Below are 20,042 nucleotides of genomic sequence, written 5' to 3' on the forward strand. Positions count from 1 at the left end.
ATAATATGAGACAGTATTTGGAGCTTTGCTTTTAGGACAACAAGGGTTACAACAGAGAGCTCTGATCAAAATAGTAACGACAGATAATATGCCAAACATAAAAAAAATAAACATTTTGTTTAACTTTTAGGGAGGGGAAGTTTGAGTAAGGCAAATAGCCTTGCACTGACCCAGTTTTACAGGTAGCAACAACCTTGTCACCAAACAAGATCCCCTCAGAGAGATTAAAATGGCCGTTCATCACTTCTCCTGGGGAGCCACACGACTTCCCTGAAACAACAATAGAGAAAACCAGTCAGACTTTCAAAATGACAGTGGCAAAGAGTTGAATGTTAGCACAAAACAGGTCCGAATTCCAGGCTAATATTTCAAGAAGATCTATGGATGGGCAATGAATATATCAAGTTGCGAGTGGGTAACTAAAAACAGGAAACATTTACAAGAGTATGGCATAACTTTTCAGAACAAAAACAATTATATTACTTTCGCATTCCAGTTTCACTTTACTCCACACGCCAGCAGTACAGGTGACTGTACGAGACCCTCCTGCACGGACATATCCAATTGCACAGTCAAAAGTGACATTTGCTCCGTCTACAAATGTCTCTTGAATGATGAAGGCATCTGACAAAACCATGTTTGGCCCTCCTATGGGTTTGGTGCAGTTTTGAGCTGAAAGAGTTGGAGACAAAACTGAGTTAATGTTAATGACCAAGGTGAACAAATACAGGAGACAACACCGTCAATTCAACCCATAAACTGTAGTAGTGTAAGCTTCAAACCACCGTCTGTAGACAGAGATGCCAAGAAATAGGATTCTGATTCTATACAGATATGACCCCACCTTGAATAGTGAGAAACATCAAGGCCAGCTGGACCATCCATATCGTCAAGGACCAACAGACGTTAGAGGGCTGCATGACGTCTTCTTTTCCTGTAACAAGCAGCAGCACACAATTTCCTGGATTGGTTGGTTTGCTTGTACTGTAACGTTTTGCCAGATCCCCACCTAAGCGGATGAACTTCTCACAATATCCACAAGCTGACTAAACTCAATGATTTACGATGGAGCTGAGCGGCGACTAGTGTGCGGACAGGAGCTCCGACGTCACATAAAATGAAGTTTTTATCAAAAACGACAGATTTCAGAACCCAAAGAATAGCACCTGTGATTTTATGTGACGTTGGTGCTTTAGTCCACACACTAGTTGCCGCTCAACTCCATTGTAAAACGTGGAGTTGAGTTTGATCGGCTAGCTAAATATCCACTTGCCTCAATCACACTGTTGACAAGGAAATACACATATTACTCACAATAAGGTTTAGTAGATAAAGTTAGCTAGCTGGTAACGTTACTGGACTCTGGGACACAAGGCCAAAAATTTACTGATAATGAGCCTACAGTTATTCCTTAAGGCCTTTACTCATTAAATGAGTAGTTCACTATTTTACATCATGATGTTAGATGGATCCTCACCCTGAAAGTAGTCTATGGGCCAGGGGAAACTAATCCATGGCTCAGTTCTCTTTATACAGCCATTACAAACTTCAGCTAACATCAGCCACCGCTAGTTAAAAATCAATAAAAGTGATGGGGGCATGTGAGCATGTTGTTGTTTTATGGCCAAATCACCTTTAAGTTACAGTACCAGTCAAAAGTTTGGACACACCTACTCATTCAAGGGTTTTTCTTTATTTTTTAAAACTATTTTCTACATTGTAGGATAATAGTGAAGACATCAAAACTATGAAATACCACATGGAATCATGTAGTAACCAAAAAAAGTGTTAAACAAAAAGACTCTTCAAAGTAGCCACCCTTTGCCTTTACAGCTTTGCACACTCTCGGCATTCTCTCAACCAGCTTCACCTGGAATGCTTTTCAACAGTATTGAAGGAGTTCCCACATATGCTGAGACCTTGTTGGCTGCTTTTCCTTCACTCTGCAGTCCAACTCATCCCAAACCATCTCAATTGGGTTGAGGTCAGGTGATTGTGGAGGCCAGGTCATCTGATGCAGCACTCCATCACTCTCCTTCTTGGTCAAATAGCCCTTACACAGCCTGGAGGTGTGTTGGTTTATTGTCCTGTTGAAAAACAAATGATAGTCCCACTAAGTGTAAACCAGATGGGATGGCGTATCGCTGCAGAATGCTGTGGTAGCCATGCTGGTTAAGTGTGCCATGAATTCTAAATAAATCACTGGCAGTGTCACCAGCAAAGCACCCCCACACCATCACACCTCCATGCTTCACAGTGGGAACCACATGCGGAGATCATCCATTCACCTACTCTGCGTCTCACAAAGACACGGCGGTTGGAACCAAAAATCACAAATTCGGACTCATCAGACCAAAGGACAGATTTTCACCGGTCTAATGTCCATTGCTCGTTTTTCTTGGCCCAAGCAAGTCTCTTCTTCTTCTTATTGGTGTCCTTTAGTAGGGGTTTCTTTGCAGCAATTCGACCATGAAGGCCTGATTCACACAGTCCCCTCTTAACAGTTGATGTTGAGATGGGTCTGTTACTTTAACTTTGTGAAGCATTTATTTGGGCTGCAATTTCTGAGACTGGTAACTCTAACAAACGTATCCTCGCAGCAGAGGTAACTCTGGGTCTTCCTTTCCTGTGGTGGTCCTCATGAGAGCCAGTTTCATCATAGCAGTTGATGGTTTTTGCAACTGCACTTGAAGAAACTTTCAAAGTTCTTGAAATGTTTTAGATTGACTGACCTTCATGTCTTAAAGTAATGATGGACAGTCGTTACTTTTTGCTTATTTGAGCTGTTCTTGCCATAATTTGGACTTGGTCTTTTACCAAATAGGGCCATCTTCTGTATACCTCCCCCTACCTTGTCACAACACAACTGATTGGCTCAAACACATTATGAAGGAAAGAAATTCCACAAATTAACTTTTAACGAGGCACACCTGTAAATTGAAATGTATTCCAGGTGACTACCTCATGAAGCTGGTTGAGAAAATGCCAAGAGTGTGCAAAGCTGTCATCAAGGCAAAGGGTGGCTACTTCAAAGAATCTCAAATATAAAATATATTTGATTGGTTACTACATGATTCCATATGTGTTATTTCATAGTGTTGATGTCTTCACTATTATTATACAATGTAGAAAATAGTAAAATGTTTAAAAACTTGAATGAGTAGGTGTATCCAAACTTTTGACTGGTACTGTACATCAAATATAGAGTTGATTTCAGGTGATTGACATTTTTCTAAACATGATCACTTTTATTGATTTTAGCTAGCAATTGCTAAAGTTAGCTGAAGTTTGTAATGGCTGTTTAAAGAACATGTTACCATGAATTACAGTTTCTCCTGGTACATATAAATCTTTCAGGGTAAGGAACCATCCAACATCAAAAGTTGTAAAAAATAGTGAACTAGCCAAGGACCTTATGTTTTTTGTAAACACATGCTGTAACATGGAGATATGGTCGTGTGGGAACAGATAAAAGTTGTGTAATAATTTAACCTTTTTCATTTATTATTTTTAGTTGATATGAAAGATAGTTCAGACTGGTCTCATAGACTAGATGTACATAGTAAACGTAATCCAGGACACACAAATTAGTATGATATGTTATGATTGGTATGGTTACATAAGATAGAATGTTACTTAAGGCAAGCGTGTTGCGTGTTCGAACCTCATCATCGACAACTTTAGCATTTTAGCAACTACTTAGCATGTTAGCTAAACCTTCCCCGCCTAACCCTTTTAGCTAACCCTTCCACTAACCTACCCTTTAACTTAACCTTAACCCCTAGAGCTAGCTAACGCTAGCGTTAACCACCTAGCTAACGTTAGCCACAACAAATAGGAATTTGTAAAAAATAATATACATTTAGCAAATTTGTAAAACACATTGTACGAATTGCAATTAGTAACATGTTGTACGAATTGCAATTAGTAACATGTTGTACGAATTGCAATTAGTAACATGTTGTACAAATTGCAATTAGTAACATGTTGTACAAATTGCAATTAGTAACATATTGTACAAATTGCAATTAGTAACATTGTACAAATTGCAATTAGTAACATATTGTACAAATTGCAATTAGTAACATATTGTACAAATTGCAATTAGTAACATATTGTACAAATTGCAATTAGTAACATATTGTTTACATTGCAATTAGTCACATATTGTTCACATTGCAATTAGTAACATATTGTACAAATTGCAATTAGTAACATATTGTACAAATTGCAATTAGTAATATATCATACGAAACGGATGATGGACATTCACAAATTAATATACCATAAGAAACTTAACATATAATACTATAGAGACAGTCCTTGATTTACGTAAAGAATAATATGAAACGCTCTGAGACCACGTTGGACAGCTACGTTCCCAAAACCGTACCGCAAACGATCAGATCGAGCGTCTGGGCTCTTAACAAAATTCCCCTGGGAAGAAGACACTACATACTGTACTGTTTTTTAAGATACTTTAATCAATAGGGGCTAAAGGTTAGCGTCTATGAATGGGGTAGGGCTAACTAGAAAGCCTGGCTAATTGTAGCTGCATCTGCTAGCTACCGTGTTCGCGTACATGGCACTTTTTAGAATAATTTACAATAATTATCAGCGGTATTTGGAAAAATATTACCTTATTGTTCAAATGGTCTGTACGCTTTCTTCAACTAGTAACGATGTCTGCCTGACTAGCAACTTGACGTTTGTGTTGCACCTTTCTTTAAGGGCAGTGCTCCTCCGTTTCAGGTAAGACAAGGGGGCATGTCTTTAATAAAGGGCCTGTAAGTAGCAAGATATACAATTTCAATTTGTGGAGAAAGGGCAGTGGGCACAAAAAGGCATAGCACAAATAGAAGTGATTTATAGGTCAATAATGAACACTTGACATAGAGAGAAATAGTAATGGCATCTTTTTGTTGGCAATAACTCCACCATTGGCTAACCCTTAGCTGCCACCCTCATAGTCTCCACTGAGGACAAATGTAAGTCATTCAAACGTGTTAACCCTCACAAGGCTGCCGGCCCAGATGGCATCTCTAGCCGTGTGCAGACCAGCTGGCTGTTGTGTTCTCTGACATTTTCAATCTCTCCCTAGCTCAGGCCTCTATATCCACCTGCTTCAAGATGTACACTATCATCCCTGTGCCCAAGAAAGGGAAAGTAACTGAACTGAATGACTACCGACCAGTGGCACTCACTTCCGTCATCATGAAGTGCTTCGAGAGGCTAGTCAAAGACCATATCACCTACTACCTCCCCGACACACTCAACCCTCTCCAATTCGCCTACCGGCCTGACAGATCCACGAACGACGCAATCGCCATTGCACTACACACTGCCCTTACCCACCTGGACAAAAGGAATGCATATGTGAGGATGCTGTTCATCGCTGACCACACGACAGTAGTAGGCCGGATCACCAGCAACAACGAGACAGCCTAGAGGGAGGAGGTAGGCACTCTGACAGCGTGGTGCCAGGTAAACAACCTCTCCCTCAATATAAGAAAAACAAAGGAGCTGATTGTGGACTTCAGGAGGAACCAGGCTGGACACGCCCCCATCCTAACTTCAATTTCCTCGCCGTACATATCTCAGAGAAGCTGAAATGGTCTAACCACACGGACACCATAGTGAAGAAGGCACGACAGCGACTCTTCAACCTCAGGATGCTGAAGAAGTTCGGCCTGTCCCCGAGGGCCATCACAGTGTTCTACAGGAGCACCATCGAGCATACTGTCTGGCTGCATCACAGCCTGGTACGGCAACTCCACCGCAGCGGACCGCAAGGCTCTTCAGAGGGTGATACGTGCAGCCGAACTACAACACCAGGTGTCACAGGAAGGCCAAGAAGATCATCAGGGACCCCAGCCACCCAAGCCATGCCCTGTTCTCCCCACTTCAATCACTCAGACGCGGGCAGTACAGGAGCATCATGGCTAAAACTGAAAGACTGGCCAATAGTTTCTACCCTCAGACCATCAGGCTGCTGAATAGCCACCACTAGTCAGCTACCTGCTCCCCCATCCCCCTGCTACTCCACACACACTTTACTCTGCCCCCACCTCAACCACATTCATCACTGTTGTAGTTGTTATGTATACTTACTTGTTTTTATTTCACTCAATGGTCATGCTGCTGCTCCACCTACGGTCGTTCCACCCCACCCCCTCAACAGTCTTTACTCTGCCATCCCCCTGTTGGACATGTATTTATTCATCACTACCACAGTTGTTATGATGTATATAGTGCTAGTTCTATTTCTATTGTTTCCATGACAATTTTCATTCTTTTATTTCACTTAGTCCTGCATGTTGGAGCTCGGAGCCTAAGATGTTCACTGTACCCTGCAATCACACCTGCAACCCTGTACATGTGACTATTAAACCATCTGAATCTGAAATCATGGTTTGCGAAAATTAATGGCGTTTTTGGATAAACTGCAAAAATAAGTTCTGTGATAAACACAGGCTTAGGAGATCTTATACGTTTTGTTCTATGAGATAATATTCATCAGCTAACTTCACATTTAGTGAATTTTGAAGAATGTATGTAATAAAAAAGTATCTCTCAAATATATGGAAATGAAATACATCACTTTATACCCCATTTTTCTGCTGTCATCAAATTCAGCTCAAGCATGGCTCTCATGCAAATAATCTATTTACAGAGATAGCCTATGTATGAGGCCTAGGCCTACACGGTTTTAGAATATTGTCTGTCATCCAGGGTTGTGACAGTGTGACAGTGAAACAGTTAATGAACACTATGCCAGGTACTGATGCCAGGTGCTTTAAAAAAAAATGTGCACACCTTCCTTATACCTGGTAAGAAAAGACGAGGTCAACTCAATAGTGAACTGAAGGTGTGGCATGCTGAGTATCAAAGTGGAAGCATTGTAAAAAAAAAAGATATGATCACCACTTTGGTATTTAGAGATTTAGAAACACAAGTAAACGTAGTATGTAGAACAATCCTCAATTTGACTCATGCTGAGTAACATAACCTTTCACCATTTTCTGACACTCCTGACACACCATCTGACCAAGATATAATTTAGATATGCTTCCAAATACTTGGGCAAGGTATTTCCATCTTTTATGCATGGTTTCTAAGTAAGATACTGTAAATATTCTGGTCTTTTTGTGGTTAACACAATACCATCACCGCTTCCTTCCTCGTGAAAAGTTTTACTATAACCAAACATGTTCTAAAAGCAGTTACAGCAAATACATTCCTTACAGAATATTTTACCAACAGGTACACATATCTGATTTCTTAATAAACAGTATTCAATAATATATCACGCACTATGGAAAACTTTATGTTGAGGTTATGAGTTTAAAGAAGGGGCGGCAACCGGAAGTGGTTTGTCATTTCTGGTCAACATCTAGAGGGTTTGGCTCTCCATTGTTTTGAGTGTCGACATTGAAAACGGATTCTCATGCTGTGACAATGTCTTATTGTATGACAGAGTTCCTGGGAAGGATAGAATAACAATCATCATGGAATTTGAAATGGATCCTATTCTCATCACACACAACTCAGTATTTACATACGCATGAAATGCAATAAAAGTCACCTGACTCATAAAGTAATATTTGTTTATTTCATGATATCATTCACAGGAAGGGAGGGGTCTTCCTGTTTTAATGTCACACTAGATATGGTGTAGCTTATTAATACAGTCAAATGAACAGGCCTACGGTAAGACAAATAATTGTTGGAAATGTATGAACAAGAATCAAGACTGTATGTATTGTGTCGCTAACCTAGACAGGATCTGGTGGCTGTTGGGCAGGGAGTTAGTATCTGTCTCTGGTAAACACTCCCTGTAAAAAAACGATTTTACTGAGCAATTATTTGATTATGTGTCATTATGATAAGAAATACAAATGTTAATTTTAGGTTTCCATGATATCACTTAAAGTCCTTTCATAATGTAAGCCATATTGAACATGTGACGTTTCAAACTTCCATAACACAATCATTACTGCCCTCCTGTGGCTAACTGCAGCTCTTTACATCCTCACAGGCACATTTACTTCAACTATTCTTGTGTGTCAGTAAGAAAATATAATTTGACATAATATAATCCCACCTTCACCCTTTGTATAGGTAAATAGATAAACCTATTTACCTTGATGTAGTTAGCCAATTCTATATTTTCAATGTCTATGAAGGATGTTGTTGTTATATGACAAAATGACAAAGGAGTTAGCTAAAGCACATACATACATATCTGCGACTAAGGTGAAACAAAGTGGTCAGTTTGCCAAAGGAAACTTGTTGTTGTCATAGAGACTGTTGGATCACACTTGTGTAGGTCTGCACTTGTTCACAAGACAAACAGCTACTATCAGAGTAGCCAGGAAAAGCCAGCGCAGGACCTCATACCAAACAGGCAACTCTGTCCATGCCCTGAAAAATAAACAAGAAGAGTTATGATTGAAAATCGCTCTTTGAAAATGAAATTCCACATTACATACAGTAGTAGTCTTCAGATTTCATTCCCACAGCAGCATACACAGTGCAATTGTTAAGAGTGCACAGTACATCCTGTATTTTAAAATTGACACCTTAATCTATACCTATGCAACTTTCCACAACCTCTTCACAGCACTACAGCACTGTGCCTCTCTGGAAACGTTCACTACACTGCAATCAAACAACAGACCACATTTGACCACTGCAAAGGAAGTCTAACGGCACATGATATGTTAGTTTTAATGTCACATGCACAAATACAGTGAAATGCCTTTCTTGCTAGCTTTAACCCCAACAATGCAGTAATCAATAACAATGTAAAACTAAAAATAACAAGGTAGAACAAAAACACACAAGATATAAAAATAAGAAATAAGAAGAACACAATAAAGTAAGTAAGCATACTATATACAGGGTCAGTTCCAGTACCATATTTACAATGTGCAGGGATACTGGATCGATAAAGGTAGATACAGTATGTATAGGGGTAAGGTGACTAGGCATCAGGATATATGATAACCAGCGTAGCAGCAGCGTATATGATGATTGGATGTGAGTGGGTGTGTTTCGAGTCAGTATAAATGTATGTGCATATTTTATGTGTGTGAGCAAATGATGGAGTGTGTTTTGTATGTGTGTTGGAGTATCAGTGTGCATAGTTAACAAAGACAAGCACAGCCATACCACTGAAGTGCTGGCCAACTTACCGACATATCACCCATCACTCTGGACCAATGACTGTATAAATGGACAAAGCTATTGATCACGTGACACCATTCATTCTACAGTAGATTCGGAAAGTATTCAGACCCCTTCACTTTTTCCACATTTTCTTAAAGCCTTATTCTAAAATGGATTAAATTGTTTGTTTTCCTCATCAATCTACACACAATACCTCATAAAAACGAAGCAAAAACAGGTTTTTATACATTTCTGCAAATTTATTAAAAATTAAAAACGGAAATATCACATTTACATAAGTATTCAGACCCTTTACTCAGTACTTTGTTGCAGCACCTTTGACAGCGATTACAGCCTCGAGTCTTCTTGGGTATGATGCTACAAGCTTGGCACACCTGTATTTGGCGAGTTTCTCCCATTCTTCTCTGCAGATCCTCTCAAACTCTGTCAGGTTGGATGGGGAGCGTCGCTGCACAGCTATTTTCAGGTCTCTCCAGAGATGTTCGATCAGGTTCAAGTCCGGGCTCTGGCTGTGCCACTTAAGGACATTTAGATACTTGTCCCGAAGCCACTCCTGCGTTGTCTTGGCTGTGTGCTTAGGGTCGTTGTCCTGTTGGAAGGTGAACCTTCGCCCCAGTCTGAGGTCCCGAGCGCTCTGGAGCAGGACTTTGCTCCGTTCATCTTTCCCTCGATCCTGACTAGTCTCCCAGTCCCTGCTGCTGTAAAACATCCTCACAGCATGTTGCTGCCACCACCATGCTTCATCGTAGGGATGGTGCCAGGTTTCCTCCAGATGTGATGCTTGGCATTCAGGCCAAAGAGTTCAATCTTGGTTTCATCAGACCAGAGAATCTTGTTTCTCATGGTCTGAGAGTCCTTTAGGTGCCTTTTGGCAAACTCCAAGCGGGCTGTCGTGCCTTTTACTGAGGAGTGGCTTCCGTCTGGCCACTCTACCATAAAGGCCTGATTGGTGGAGTGCTGCAGAGATTGTTGTCCTTCTGGAAGGTTCTCCCATCTCCACATCTCCTGTTTTCTGCTAACAATGCCTGCAGTACCGTGGCTTCAGTGAGAGGGGGCAGTCATTTTCAAATGCTCTGGACCCAGGAACCTGTCTTCACCTAGCAACCAAACACGGTGGAAGTCTCCAAGTGTCTAGATAACCTTTCATCTTTTTCAGCAAAGGTAGCCTATACAATAACTCCACATAGTTCAGTTGCCACCTTTACATGAGCTTGTAGCCTTCTTTGAGGTGCAGTATAGTGTCCATTTATCAGGTTGTTTTTCCTAGCTAGCTAGCTTCATTCAGCGCCAAATTATGTAGACAGGCTCAAATGTGCAGCGCTTACCCCAGGCTTACCCACACAACATGTTTAGGCAATGCACATAAGCAAAATATGAAATTGGCTCAATAAATGAAGCTAGGCAAAGCAGCAAGACCTATGCTGACCCTGTCCATCAACAGCCACTGGAGTAAGGACATTTCTGTACTGAATGAAATATTACCAATACATTTTAAAACCATGTCTATCTTTATTTCCCTAATAGAAAGCATGAGCTTTAGTGTAGAGTGATGACTAACGGCGAACAAACTGTAAGCTATAAAAATAAGTAAAGAGATTCGCACACTCTATATATATAAACTCCCAGTATTTTATTGGGTAAAACACCAATAAATTACTGGGAGTTTATATACAGTTGAAGTTGGAAGTTTACATACACCTTAGCCAAATACATTTAAACTCAGTTTTTCATATTCCTGACATTTAATCCTAGTTAAAATTCCCTGTCTTAGGTCAGTTAGGATCACCACTTTAATGTAAGAATGTGAAATGTCAGAAAATAGTAGAGAGAATGATTTATTTCAGCTTTTATTTCTTTCATCATATTCCCAGTGGGTCAGAAGTTTACATACACTCAATTAGTATTTGGTAGCATTGCCTTTAAATTGTTTAACTTGGGTCAAACGTTTCGGGTAGCCTTCCACAAGCTTCCCACAATAAGTTGGGTGAATTTTGGCCCATTCCTCCTGACAGAGCTGGTGTAACTGAGTCAGGTTTGTAGGCCTCCTTGCTCGCAGACGCTTTTTCAGTTCTGCCCACAAATGTTCTATAGGATTGAGGTCAGGGCTTTGTGATGGCCACTCCAATACCTTGACTTTGTTATCCTTAAGCCATTTTCCACAACTTTGGAAGTATACTTTCATTGTCCTATAGCTTTATGTAGTCTTACATTATTACTTGGAATAAACTGATAGCTAAAACGCTTCTTGTCCCAGAATGACATGCTAGCTAGTGACTAAAACTATCTGCTCCTGCTAGCTAGCAACATATATACTTGCTGTAACTAGCTAACTAGCAATCTAGCTACATTACAGTTACTGCATTCTAATTTGGGAGTAATTTTACAGCTTGCATTTATGGTATCACGTTTCTATCACTAAATAGTTTCTCTCTGGCTGTCACCAGCTGTGTTTAGAACCTAGATACGGAGAACTTGATTGGCAGATGTGATTAGCAGAGATGGTACCTGGATAGTAGTGATAGGCATTCTGAATCCTTTCTGTGAGCTAGCTCATTTGGCTCCGTTCACATAAAAGAGCCGGCTCATTTGGCTCCCAAACGACTCTTTGTTCAAAATGCTTCCGAATTTACCTAGAACCATGAAAACATTTCAGATGTCCAATGTCAGATCGTGAAATGCACGTTCAAAGACATTTTTAACAGGCCAAATTGTAAGAAAATCAGCGTGGACCAGATTGAGGCGCTCCCCCCACTATTTATTGTTTCTGCAGTGAGGATTCACCTTTTTTAGATAATTATTTTGTAACTTTTCTGCAGAACAATGTTGTTTTGAGCTCAAACAACAGTAGTAGCAGTATACAAATCAGAGAGCTAAATGAACGGCTCTTTCACCGATGTGATTCGGTTCCCGACTTTCACCAAAAATATCTGTTCAAAAAGAGCCGTTTGTTCACGAATGACCCATCGTTACTGGATAGTACACACGTTTTGGTCGGTTTAAATCATGGTGAAAATAGTTATTTTACACACTCATAACATAGACTATCACCACATTGACAGGAGTTTCATGAGTTTAATTTCTGAAGTGGATTATCCCTTTAAAGGTCAATTCCGATTGAGTGGACATCTGCAGCGTATACTTTGAATGGGATCTCTGCAACTGCGGTTACATTGCATAGCCGCGTTTTTGCAGTTATGGTGCATAGCCGAAAAGGGGCGATCGGAATGAATTCCAGCCTTACTTTGCATGGGCAGCGTTATTGAGGACTTTCACCATTTTGAACTAGTCAACTGGGAAGGACTTCCTATGGGTTAAGGAAGGATCACATAATTCCATCCAGGTCACCAGGAGGGATCAGCCCATAGAGAATGACAGAGAAAGCATCCCTATATAGTTCCCATCATGGTGTCTGTGAGCGCATGGGAAGCGCCATTGAGGCAATCTCCATTTTGAAGTAGTCAATTTTCTTCATGATTAGAGGATCCCACCTGATGACCCGGTTGGACATGACTACAACAGGATCACCAGGATGGAACAGCCAATAAAGTTGGAAGTACCACCCAGTTGATTACATAAAAATGGTGTAAGCCCTCAATGGCGCTGCCCATGCTAAAACTGCCTTTTGGCCACTAGAGGCCTCTATCATTCTCTATGGATCAGCCAATGAATTATACTTGTGTGCAAACGTTCCATAACTGCAGGTGGCAGTAAATCGCCAACCTTGGCTTTATACCTGTTCAAACAACACAATCCAGGTGGTAGTACGCACCCTTTAAGTTTGTTTGCCAAAATAAATTGACTACTTAAAAATGGAGATGGTCTCAGTGGCGCTGCCCGTGCTCTCACAGACGCCATAATGGGACAGAAACAAAGATGTTGACAACTTCAAGATGGAGCCTGCCTGGTGTTCAATCTTCCAAAGGTCTCCCATGTCACAATGCTCCTTCGTCACTCCTCACTGCCTTCCAGTCAAAGCTCGCATCCACTACAAGACCATGGTGCTTGCCTATGGAGCAGCAAGGGGAACTACCCCTCCCTACTACCTTCAGGCTATGCCACCTCTGATCTCTTGGCCCTTATGACTGAGATAAGTGGTTGTCCCACCTAGCTAACTATAAGGGCTGGATTAAATCCGTATCGCGGAAGATCTGTGTTAAAATGTAAAGGTAATTTCCGATTGAGCTGACATATGCAGCGTTTACCGTGAATGCAGTCTCCGCAACCGCGGGAACATTGCCTTTAATTGTCAATTGCACTATAAAGCGGATCATCAGTGCTACGGATTGAATAGAGCGCTAAATCGCTCTGGATAAGAACGTCTGCTAAATGACTAATTTAAATTTAGATACTAAAATGCGATGTCTAAATCTATGGTATCGAGTAATCCATGGAGAAAGACAAAGGTTAATGTTAAAATGATTTATTTTTAATTGATTGGTACATTAAGTTAATCAAACAAGTGCAACAAATATTTGTTTCATAACTGGCTGATCACAACATACTAGTTTAAAGTGGTTCCACACTGATAATTGAACAGGTTCCAGACACAGACTGAAACCAAAGAGAAAAGTACAGCATAAAGGGACAGTGGTGAGATCTACAGTATAATTCAAACACATTAATACATAATTTTGTGAATTCTAAGTGCTCCTCTGTTGGATATAGCAGTTTCAAAGATCAAATTCTGGAACATGTATTATCATTTTCAAGTAAAAAGCATGAAAAATGTGGTTGTCTTGTTTGGTTGTTTAACATTGCTCTGCTTACTTAGTAGGGTACATTGATCAGAATAAAGCTAATTCAAATTGACCATGGGCTATACAATAGACACCAAACTCCAATAATATTTATTACACTTTTATTTGCAACATTCTAAACTTACCCTACTAAATAAGAACCTGGTTTCATTTGAAGCAACCACTAGTTTTATGCAAACAAGTGCTATTAGATCTCACACAACACATTAAATCTGTTATTTTCATTAACAAAGAAAAACAGGACAGCCTGTAAGAGACAACCAAGCAATGGAATAAAAAGGGCAGTGGAAAATGTCTGTCAAGATACTACAAAATAAATAAAGGGTACAACTGCAGAATGTTTGGAATTTTCCATTGCTAAGGCATAGTGAAGAATCCAGAGCACTTTGAACATTCAAAATGCACTATGCTGAGCCTGATATTACTGAGAGCTGCAGGTGTCCTGCCTATAGAACACCACGACCCAGTGGTCCTGTTGGAAGAGACTCTTTCAACGTTATCATTAAAACAAAATGTATTTATATATTTTTAAATACATCTTTCATTGGCTTATCTACAGTAGAACTGCAAGACAATACAAATAGGCAATAAGTGCAAATAAAGATGCCAAAGCTAGATCATGAGAGAGTCCTTGATCCCTCAAAGAACTAACACACTTTAAAAAATAAGTATAATGCATAAATTCCTTTCAATTCACTCAGAAAAGCAGCTGCCATTCATATGGGTGAATTTTAACATCAGAATGTTGGCAATGAGATAAATCAGGATCAGACAGAGTGATTTGTGAAGTACACTGGAAACATAAATAATTATTAAGTTAGGCCACTCCTTGAGCACAAGCTTCCAAATGGGAGTGAACCAATACATTCTTCATCGGGAGGTTTCTAATCATCATGTAATAGAGATTCCTTTTAAAAGCATATGAACCATTCCAGGTGTTTGGGAGGGGCTGCTGCGTTCATAAAACGGGAGAGTGGTAGATTCGGAGGACATCACAACAGCCAGTTTACTGTGACTCCTTCCTTCTCAATGAAGCAGGAGGAGACTGAGGTAAAGTAGAAGACTTGGCACTGAAAAAGAAAACACCCCAAAAATACAAAGTTAGACATCTCCCAAAAATACATTTCTTTATATAGTGATAAAAACCATCTGCCCAGCTAAAAAAAAGGAGACAAAACCAACGTGGACCTGTGGAACACAAACTGGATAAATCTGTTGGACTTTGACACATATCATGACTGAATAGCTGCCACAACATGTCAGCTTGAAGCCAAGTTGGAGATCATTATGTTTCAGTTCAATGTTCAAGAGGTCATCATGCTCACCCTTCAAAATAAACATTTTGCATTTCACTGCTAATTAATTCTCAATCATCCATCTTTTCTTATTATCTCAAATTAAATCAAAATGTTGTACGCTCATAAACTCTGTCTTCTGAGTTTAGTGGCCACATTTCCTGAGTAGCCACCTCTAGAGCTGTCCCCAAAAGTCTGGCCATCAGCCCCTCACAAAACCGGCAGCTTTGCCCAATGCCCACCACGTGAGCGACTACCCCAGAAGGTAGCCTAGCGGTTAAGAGTGTTGGGCCAGTAACCGAAAGGTCGCTGGTAATATGCCGTTCTGCCCTTGAGCAAGGCAGTTAACCAACAACAACTGTTGTTAAATGAGGAAGACACATATCGGTTGAATGCATTCAGTTGTGCAACTGACTAGGTTTTCCCTATTCTGGATCAAAAAGGGGTTTAGGTGGTCAGCATGGCAAGATTTTAGAGGTCCCTATTTTACGGTGTAGAGATATTTTAGCAGTTTTAAAGCTCATTTCCTGCAAATCTACACATTTTGCCATGCAGCCAAGTGAAACTATTGCAGTTTTATAGCAAATTTAAAAGCTACACAATTACAAAATCAATATTGATAAATTCGTTGTTTTGGGAATTTTTAATTCTCCCTGACTGTCTAGCTTATGTTGATGATTGTTAGTTCTCAAAGATTATATTATAATAAAATATATACATACACTACCGGTCAAAAGTTTGGACACCTACTCATTCAAAGGTTTTTCTTAATTTTTACTATTTTCTACATTGTAGAATAATACTGAAGACAACAAAACTATGAAATAACACATATGGAATCATGTAATAACCAAAAAAGTGTTAAACAAATCATATATTTAAGATTTGAGATTCTTCAAAATAGCCACCCTTTGCCTTGATGACAGCTTTGCACACGCTTGGCATTCTCTCAACCAGCTTCACCTGGAATGCTTTTCCAACAGTCTTGAAGGAGTTCCCACATATGCTGAGCACCTGTTGGTTGCTTTTCCTTCACTCTGCGGTCCAACTCATCCCAAACCATCTCAATTTGGTTGAGGTCGAGGGATTGTGGAGGCCATGTCATCTGATGCAGCACTCCATCACTCCCCTTCTTGGTAAAATAGCCCTTACACAGCCTGGAGGTGTGTTGGGTCATTGTCCTGTTGAAAAACAAATGATATTGGGACTAAGCCCAAACCAGATGGGATGGCGTATCACTGCAGAATGCTGTGGTAGCCATGCTGGTTAAGTATTCCTTGAATTCTAAATAAAATCACAGACAGTGTCACCAGCAAAGCACCCCCACACCAGAACACCTCCATGCATTACGGTGGGAAATACACATGCGGAGATCATCCGTTCACCCACACTGTGTCTCACAAAGACACGGCGGTTGGAACCAAAAATCTCAAATTTGAACTCCAGACCAAAGGACAAATTTCCAATGGTCTATTGTCCATTGCTCGTGTTAATAAGTCCAAGCAAGTCTCTTCTTATTGGTGTCATTTAGTAGTGGTTTCTTTGCAGCAATTTGACCATGAAGGCCTGTATCATACAGTCTCATCTGAACAGTTGATGTTGAGATGTGTCTGTTACTTGAACTCTGCTTATTTGGACTGCAATTTCTGAGTCTGGTAAAGCTAATGAACTTATCCTCTGCAGCAGAGGTAACTCTGGGTCTTCCATTCCTGTGGCGGTCCTCGTGAGAGCCAGTTTCATCATAGCGCTTGATGGTTTTTGCGACTGCACTTGAAGAAACTTTCAAAGTTCTTGAAATGTTCCGTATTGCTTGACCTTCATGTCTTAAAGTAATGGACTGTCATTTCTCTTTGCTTATTTGAGCTGTTCTTGCCATAATCTGGACTTGGTCTTTTACCAAATAGGGCTATCTTCTGTATACCCCCCACCCCCCCTACCTTGTCACAACACAACTGATTGGCTGAAACGCATTAAGGAGGAAAGAAATTCAACAAATTAACTTTTTAAAAGGCACACCTGTTAATTGAAATGCATTCCAGGTGACTACCACATGAAGCTGGTTGAGAGAATGCCATGAGTGTGCAAAACTGTGATCATGGCAAAGGGTGGCTACTTGAAGAATCTCAAATATATTTTGATTTGTTTAACACTTTTTTGGTTACTACATGATTCCATATGTGTTATTTCATAGTTTGAATGTCTTCACTATTATTCTACAATGTAGAAAATAGTACAAATAAAGAAAAACCCTTGAATGAGTAGGTGTTCTAAAACTTTTGACCGGTAGTGTAGGTCCATTGAAAAGCGTTTTTCCATCCCTAAATTGCCCGTTAGGACTTAGGCGACACAAAAAAAACGCCGTGGCGGCCCGCACATGGATTACAATGGCAGAAAAAACACTAAACAAACCATTTCTGCCAAGATGGCCACTGCGTTCACATTGCTCCACTACTGTGGCTGGTGTGTGTATATTCATATTAAATATTAGAAAGCTTTGCAAACAAAAATCATGCAGCATTTGGCAGAAACCAGCATCGGTAGCAATGGTAAATTAGTTAAGCTAATATACCAATAAGAATGAGAGTTTCAAACCTCTGCCAATTACAGCTAGTTTTCAGTTTTCCCCTCCCCACTCAGACCACTCCCAGACAGTCGTAGCTAAATTCTTGCTTGAGAAATTGCTCTTTGCTAGGAAGCGATTTGTTACTTTGACAATTTTAACTGAAAACAAATCACAGTATGGTATTTAATTGTTACCCAGAAATAAAACCGCTGCATTGGACCTTTTAAAACCCCCCCAAAAAATATTTCAGGTCTGTATGCCAGTAACAATAGCAACTTATTACAAATAACCTCATGTCAGTTCTGCACAAGAAACAAAATAACAAGCCTATACATTGGTGAGTATGTTAGAAAATTAATTAATAGTACAGCAACACGTAAACAATTGTTGAATGATAAGATTTGAAAAAAAGTGTCAATCCAATGAATCTGTTCTTCAGAAGAATAGTTCTGTGAATTTGACTATATTCCCACTTATTAGCATGATGCTAATGTTACATCACTAATGTTGGACTGCAATAGCCTATAGTCTCTTCCTTGATTGATATTGTTGTTATCCACATAGCTCGTCATTAAAAAACAACATCTTCTGCAACTTACCAAGTACACCTACAACACCGCCTGCTATTTTCCCAGCGTTGTCTGTAAATAAACAAACACAGAAGGAAGGTGACATGAATTTGCAGTGAAGCTGAATCATCACCTAAATAGGTCTTGAACCATCAAAGAGAACATCATACAGCTACAACATAAAAAGATGGATAGCAACTGGGTGATAGCTTACTGTTGGGGTCTGGGGTTGTTTGAGTGGGGTCAGGTACACGATCTGTTACTCAAAGAAGTGAGAGTTAACACACAGATTTAACAATGACTAATACAGCATACAGATGTTGGATAAAACAAATAAAATACTGTGGTGAAAGAATGAGGTGGTGTTAGTGGCATGGCATGCAAGTGAACAAACTAGTGTTACATTTCAACACATCCAGTATTTTATTTCCATGTTAGAGGTAGGCTATGTGCTCGCATAGCTCAAGATAGGGTTCAGCAGTTTATGAGGAAAGTGATGATTACTTCATGCATTTGATATGGGTTATGTTTTTCTCCATGACTACTTGACAGGTACATTGTTACATATTCAGATCACAATCCATCCTTTGTTTCAGGTGAAGGAGAGTCTGATGGAGAAAAGCCACCATAAACTACCACTGGATGCCAATCAGATTAAATTTGAATGTATAATTCAAGTGTCAATGAAAGTGTAGACAAGCATATCACTTTGGACACAACTTACTAGGGGAATGTAGTGAGAATATTAGGCTGAGTATACTTCACAGAACCAATGATGATTCTGCACCTCAGCCACAGACTATGACATGTAACTTGGTGTTGAGGTCCTTCCAAAGCCTCAGACAGACACCACTGGGTTATTGTATTACCACAAAGGATCAAAGGTTAGGCTAATACAATGAGTTAAGGTGTTAGGTGCAAAGTGTTAGCATAATATCTTCTCTCTATCAACACTAAAATATGTGAATTCAGGTCATTCAGCTGTACAACAGGCACTCTCTGATTTCCTGTAGGTTAGGTAATGCTATGGAGAAGAACATGAGGGGTCAGAAGCAAAGCCATTGCTAGGCTATGTACAGTACACCGAGTGTACAAAACATTGAGTTGCACCCCCTTTTGCCCTCAGCATAGATTGTACAAGGTGTCGAAAGCGTTCCACAGGGATGCTGGTCCATGTTAACTCCAATGCTTCCCACAGTTGTGTCAAGTTGGCTGGTTGTCTTTTGGCTGGTGGACCATTCTTGATACACACGGGTAACTGTTGAGTGTGAAAACGCAGTAGCGTTACAGTTCTTGACACACTCAAACCGGGGTGCCTGGCACCTACTACCACACCCCATTCAAAGGCACTTAAATATTTTGTCTTGCCCATTCACCATCTGAATGGCACACATACACAATCTATGTCTCAAGGCCTAAAAAAACGTATTTAACCGGTCTCCTCCCCTTCATCTACACTGATTGAAGTGGACAGGTGACATCAATAAGGGATCATAGCTTTCACCTGGATTTACCTGGTCAGTCTATGTCATGGAAAGATCCGTTTATTAGGTACTCCCATCGAGTACCAGGTCAGACCCCCCGTTGCCTCCAGAAAGGCCTGAATTCTTCGGGGCATTCTAAAAGGTGTAAGAAACGTTTCACAGGGATGTTGTTCCATGATGAC

General features: G+C 40.2%; 2 long non-coding RNA genes across 2 annotated transcripts; both read right to left on the minus strand.

Annotated features, from left to right (window-relative positions):
• Positions 1-183: 183 nt before the first annotated feature.
• On the minus strand, positions 184-4,693 carry LOC311148009. Its single transcript, XR_014614847.1, has 4 exons — positions 4,640-4,693; positions 845-934; positions 484-672; positions 184-270 (listed from the first exon to the last, which is right to left on the minus strand). It is a non-coding gene; the product is annotated as an uncharacterized lncRNA (long non-coding RNA).
• Positions 4,694-14,828: 10,135 nt separating this feature from the next.
• LOC311147340 lies at positions 14,829-18,609 on the minus strand. Its single transcript, XR_014614783.1, has 3 exons — positions 18,591-18,609; positions 18,407-18,448; positions 14,829-15,019 (listed from the first exon to the last, which is right to left on the minus strand). It is a non-coding gene; the product is annotated as an uncharacterized lncRNA (long non-coding RNA).
• Positions 18,610-20,042: the final 1,433 nt, after the last annotated feature.

This window comes from Coregonus lavaretus (genome assembly GCF_964263955.1).
Source record: "Coregonus lavaretus genome assembly, chromosome: 20".
Taxonomy (NCBI): Eukaryota; Metazoa; Chordata; class Actinopteri; order Salmoniformes; family Salmonidae; genus Coregonus; species Coregonus lavaretus.